Below are 6586 nucleotides of genomic sequence, written 5' to 3' on the forward strand. Positions count from 1 at the left end.
ATCAAACAAGAACCAATTACAAGAATTACAACAAAATTGAAGAGAAAACAATGCCAAAACTCAGAAAAATCATATCAGTTAATCATTTTCATACAGCTTACTAAAACTCAAATTAACGCTAATTGAATGCTTAAATCACGCTCTGATACCAATTGTTAGGATCTACTAGCATGCAACAGAAGCAAACAAAATCAATAAGCACTCTAATTATATTTAATTTGAGTTCTAAAAGCATGTTTAAACTAAAATTTAAGAAGAGGGTTTCTTCACAACATACATTTGATAAATTCTCTCAATTCCAAGTTGCTCTTCACGTGATTTCAGCTCCAATTCAACAGTGAATCACCAAGAGATTTTCTCTACTATTCTCAGCCTTGAATTTGAGTGGTGGAACTCCAAAATAGAGTGAATTTGTGAAGAAAAAATGGGTTTTTGTTAAGAAGAAGAATACTGTAGCAAGAACTTTTCCAGCGGCTAAAAAACTCTTGATCACATCTTTAAATTGAAGAGGTCTTATATCTGATTCACATGAAAACACTAAAGTTCAACAACACTGATACTTCCATCACCTGAAATTAAGTGGGCAAGGTGTGTAATTGAAGAGGAAACACCTCCTACTTCACAAAAGTGGGATGTTTCCACTTTTTTTTTTTTTTCAAATTTCTATTTTCTTTTTTATTTGTTTTTAATTTCAATTAATTGAAAATTAATTAAAATCAAAATCAAAATTTCAAATTCTAAATTTTGAAATAAAAAGAGAAATTAATTTAATTTTAATTAATTAAACATAATTAATTAATTAAATAATAATTTAATATAAAATATTAAATTAATCACACACCTAATTTAAAACATGACTCCTATTCATGTAATTAATATTTAAATCAATATTTAGATATTATAAAATCTTCAATTTCATTTAATTTCGATAAATTAAACATTAATTAATTATATCAAATATAATTATACAAACCCAAATTTGAATTTGAATTATTTAAATTCAAACCTTGATTTTAATTTGAACATTTCAAATTGAAATTCAATTTGAACAATTCAAATTGATATCATTCTAAATTCACTCTATTCATTAATTCAATGTGTTCATGTTTTACGAGCTAGTAGAGGGACTTTATGGACCTACAGATCATGAGCTCCAATGATTTAAGATTAATTGGCTAAAACTCTTTAGACCAAATTAATCAGTATTCATTAACTATTAAGTCACACCATTATAGCTCGATAGTTGCACTCTTCTCACAGTAGATATATTTGTGTCTACTTGATTGAACCATAATCAATAAGTAGACCCTTCACAGGTTGTTCATAATACCGGCTGGGTCAATATTCTATTTTTACCCCTGATATTACATCTTGCTCTTTAAGTTCCACTGATCCTCTAATGAACAATTGGTTTATGATCATTTCACTAAACCAGATCCCTCTCGAGCCAATGAGAGGGTAGGCCCTTTGTTCAAGACCTAGATTCAGTACTTAAGAGAACAACCTTTCTCCTATCCCTAAATAGGGTAGGCGTGAATTCCTTATTGCACCCTATGTCTCCAGCTATCTTCTCGGTCTTACTCCTGAAATGTGAGGCTTATTGAGCCGGCACTGTTAAGCCAACCCTCACTTATTCAAATCTAAGGATAATCCCCAATAAAGAGAAGTTCATAGTTAGCTCAGAATTAAAATTGAGTTACCTAGGTCGTCTAAGCGAAATAATCAGTCTTAAATAGTAAACAACATTATAAAGTAATAGTGACTTATTTCTTGGTCTGATCTTATGCAAACGAAATAGTCAGTCTAAAATATGACGCCCCCACTCCTTATGTCAATACATGAATGAATCAATATCACTTCGTTTATAGCATCTTTACAACAACTTGTAACAACTACAGAATGAGCCGCATCTAATAGTGTTACCAGAATAAGGCACCAACCTTATTCGTATACTATAGATCATTTTGACTATTTATTCGAATTTGATCCGCTTTTATATCTCCGCATAAAGTTCTAGTATTCATATAATAGTCATGGATCTTAGTTTATTGGATTTAGACTTTATATGTGCAATTTATAGATTCAATAACAACTTTATTGAAGTAATGTCGAATAACATCTTTATTGATAATAGAATATGTTTAACTGTACAAACTACGAGTTTTAGGACATACAATCCAACACATATCTCCCACCGCTTTAGCTGAAATAACCGCCTCGGTACCTATCTTAAAGGTTTCTTTGCCTTTTGTAAGCTGTCTCTAGGAACTAGTTTCCTGAGGGAAAGTACAGATATGATTAGCGGCACCTAAATCTACTATCCAATTCTTTTTTTAATCATTTTCCACTAACCATGTTTCAATGACAAGTAAATCATATTTACTTTGTCATGCTACTTTCATAACCTTATCTATGAAGTTCAAAACTTTTTTATTTGTAGATGAGTTGGGAGATAAAGGACATTCTTCTGTTAAAACAAATTTAGAATCATCATTTTCTAGTACGTTTAAATTACATGTTAAATGATTAAAACTGTAAATGATAACTTGTAGAAATACAAGTTATTTTAGCTCTTAAGTTGGAATAACTAAAGTTTTTAATGATAAATTCTCCTCATTTTTAGAAGAAACGCATGGAATTACTCAAACATTAGCAAACTCATGCAAAAGGATGTTTATTACTAAAATACTGCGGCACTAACACATTATATTGCAGGATTTCAACAAGAGTCTAACGCATGATTAAGAAAGTGTCGTAGGCAAGTTCTAACGCATGGGCCATGCGTCGGAGGGATTCAACGCAAAGAAGATTGATTGATTCAGGCTATTTGTGTCAAATCACCACTTGCAAGCATGGGCACCTACAGTAGGCGGCGTCTGAAAAGCTTCTGAGTGTCAGGTGGCTGACTAGGGTATGGACTTTAATGCTGCCCATCACCAAGCTGGAGATGACCAACGCCTATAAATAGATGAAATCTCTCAAGAGTTCGGAGTTCAGAAATTTTAATTTCTCACTCTCAGTATTAGCTTAGTCGTAGTTTTAGATCTTTAGAGCTGTGATGTGGTGCCAAGTAGAGTAGAAGAAAAGAGAACCACCATCACCGCCGATCAAGGAGCAGAGGAAGCCGAGCCTGAGAGAGACACTTTGTCCAATTCTTATACAAGTGATTGTACACAACTAGAAATGAGCCAGAGGACAAGAGATTGTATACTGCGCGCTTGATCAGTTCTTTTCATCTCATTTATCGCTTTCATCATTTCATCTGATTAAGTATTACTTTTGTAAAGACAATCTGCTTCCTTTATAAATTCATATATTTGATCTATCACACTTTGCCATTGTTTATTTCTTGTTTATGTTGGATGCATCTATACTTCATGCAAAATTTCATTTCAAACGCTTAAGCCAACTTGATCAATTGGTAAAAGCATCTTTAGCTTAGACTATTCGAGAGAATAAGTAAGCCATCATCAAGTAGAACGCATAGTACATCTAGAGATAGAATTACTAGTGTTTTATTGCATCCTGTACTATTGTTATTCGCATTGAAAAGTGTCGAATATAGTCTAACGCATAAACAAAGATAAACAAATCATCTCATTCACATCACATTCTAGTTCGTGTACACTCAACTTAGATCGACGCATGCCACTTGCATTAAAAATCCATTTTCACACGACCCATCATTCTCTGCTCAACCCTTTTGTATCTTCTTGTACACACACATAATCTTAGTGTAAATAACACATTTCTCCATACATTTAGGAAATCCCTACAATAGTTACAATGCAAGGTTTGCGTTAGCTTAATCTGAATCCCTGAGTTTGACCCTGGACTTACTAGGAACCTAAATTGGATTTATACTTGGGTCTGATTTAGGAAAACTTGAACGTCAATAAAGAAGTGTTGTGCGTTCTGTTGCACATCTCTAACGCATCAATGCGTTACGAATACATAAACGCATCAAAGTATCAACGCATCATTCATACTTAGAACTTATTTTTCCAAATCATTTTATACAATACACTCCTAGCTCGAATCACGATAGAAACGAAGAAGTTTTTGGTGCCGTTACCGGGGATTCAACATCAAAACTAACCAGAAATTTTGCTTGTATCTTTTGTAGGAACACTTCAGCCTAGGGAGTATTACGAGCTAAGCCAAAGCTTGTAAACGTTTATGAGCAGGGAGAGCACTCCTGAACTTGTATACGACCCCAAGTTTGAAAGGACCTTCCGACGTAGAAACCGATCTAATCGTCGTTATAGGTTGAGGCAACAACTTCTCAGACAACAAAACAGGCAACAAGAAATGGCGGACGAACAGGCAAATCAGAACTTAGCTCAACAACTAGCTCATGCTGCGCAAACTTCGATCCTAATGGCAAACAATAGTACGCGTCCCATGAGGGAGTATGGATCTCTTGTATTGTATGATTTCTCACCAAGGATCATATACCCAACGCCAGATGGGACAAGATTCGAAATAAAATCTGTGATGCTTCAAATGCTCTAAACTGCTGGACAATTTGGGGGTGGTCGTGGAGAAGATCCTCACGCCCACATGAAACGTTTCCTAGAAACGTGTAACTCATTTGTGATTCCTGGAATCACCACAGAAGCGATCAGGCTATCTTTGTTCCCCTATTCTTTGTGTGATGACGCAAAACAATGGGTAAGCTCACTAGAGCCTGGTGAAATCACAACCTGGGAGAAGTTGGTGGAGAAATTCTTGCAAAAATATTTCCCACCTACCACCAACGCAAGGAGGCGTTGAGAGATCATGGACTTTGAGCAAGAAGAAGCTGAAACCTTAAGCGTCGCATGGGAGCGTTTTAAGGGATTGGTCAAAAATTGTCCGAACCATGGATTACCACTAACCATCCAGATGGAGACTTTTTATGGTGGATTGAATAGAGCATCGCAGATGGCAGCCGATGCAGCTGCAGCTGGTGGAATTATGGATAAATCTAATATTGAAGCTAAGGAGATATTAGACCGCATTGCTAAGCACAACATGGAATGGGTGGACGATACGTATGACGCAAGAGCTGATAGAAAGAGGAGATCTCAGAATGTTAATTCTATCGATTCTAATGCAATAGCCACACTCTCTACACAAGTGGCTACTATGACCAACCTTTTACAAAACATGTCATTAGGGAATGCATCAACTTAACAAAAGGTAAATCAGGTAGACACATTTGTGCAACCTATGGTTAGTTGTGTGGGCTATGGAAATCCCCATTCCTACGCTGATTGCCCACAAAATCCGCAATCAGTATGCTTCATTAAAAATAACCCATTTTCAAATACATATAATCCCCGATGGAGGAACCATCCAAATTTTGCTTGGATAGGAAATCAATAGGAGAACCACCCAGGGGCGAACCAGCAGTAAAGGCAAGAACCGCTGCCTGCATTCCAACCAATGCATTAACCACACCAACAACCTTTTAATAGAGGTGCGTTCTGTTGCACATCTATAACGCACCAACGCATTACGAATACATCAACACATCAAAGCATAAACGCATCATTCATACTTAGAACTTATTTTTCCAATTCATTTTAAACAATACACACCCAGCTCGAATCACAATAGCAATGAACAAGTTTTTGGCGCCTCCGCTTGAAAACTTATTAAAGGAGTGTATCGCCCAGATTGATGCATTGCTGAAAAGCCAGGTGTCGTTTATCAGAAACCTGGAGGTTTTGGTGGGACAGATAGTGAGTGAGTTAAAGAATAGGCAGCCTGGAGTCTTGCCTAGCAACACTAAAACCCCTGGGAATAACAATGGGAAGAAGCAATGTCACGCAGTGACATTGCGAAGTGGCAAAGCTCTTGAAGAAAGAACCATGAATCCAAGAAACAACAGTCCTTCAAAAGAATGCAACACACGTTCAATAGCATTAGAAGATCAAAAAGAAAGAATTCCTAAAACCACAAGCCATTCAGAGCCAAGCACGTCTAACACGGGAAAACCTGCGGTGCAGCTGAACGCACCATTCCCTAGATGCTTGATGAAGAAGAATGATGAACAACAATTTAAGCGTTTTCTTGAACTCCTGAGGCAATTGCATATCAATATTCCACTTGTAGTGGCCTTGGAGCAAATGTCAAAATATGTCAAATTTTTTAAGGACATTTTGACAAAGAAAAGAAGAGTCAACGAGACGAAGGTAATTGCGCTAATGTAGGAGTGCAATGCGTTAGTAAGCAACAACCTACCCAAGGAACAGAAGGACCTTGAGAGCTTCATAGTCCCGTGCTCGATCAAAGGGTTGGATGTGGGACATGCGTTGTGCGATTTGGGAGCAAGCATTAATCTCATGCCACTCTCAATCTTCAAGAAATTGGGAATTGGTGAAGCACAACCCACTTTTGTTACTCTTCAACTCGCTGACAGAACGATCAAGTACCCTGAAGAAAAGATTGAAGACGTTCTGGTAAAAGTTGACAACTTCATATTCCCAGCAGATTTTATCATCTTAGACTATGAAGCAGACATAGATGTACCAATTATTCTTGGATGCCTCTTTCTAGCCACTGGGAAAGTTTTAATAGATGTGAATAAGAGAGAATT

The 6586-nt window shown here is 36.4% G+C and overlaps 1 non-coding gene across 1 annotated transcript; it reads right to left on the reverse strand.

Annotated features, from left to right (window-relative positions):
• Nucleotides 1-4767: 4767 nt before the first annotated feature.
• LOC120092308 lies at nt 4768-4871 on the reverse strand. The gene has a single exon (XR_005486014.1). It is a non-coding gene; the product is annotated as a small nucleolar RNA R71 (small nucleolar RNA).
• Nucleotides 4872-6586: the final 1715 nt, after the last annotated feature.

This window comes from Benincasa hispida, chromosome 11, assembly GCF_009727055.1.
Source record: "Benincasa hispida cultivar B227 chromosome 11, ASM972705v1, whole genome shotgun sequence".
Taxonomy (NCBI): Eukaryota; Viridiplantae; Streptophyta; class Magnoliopsida; order Cucurbitales; family Cucurbitaceae; genus Benincasa; species Benincasa hispida.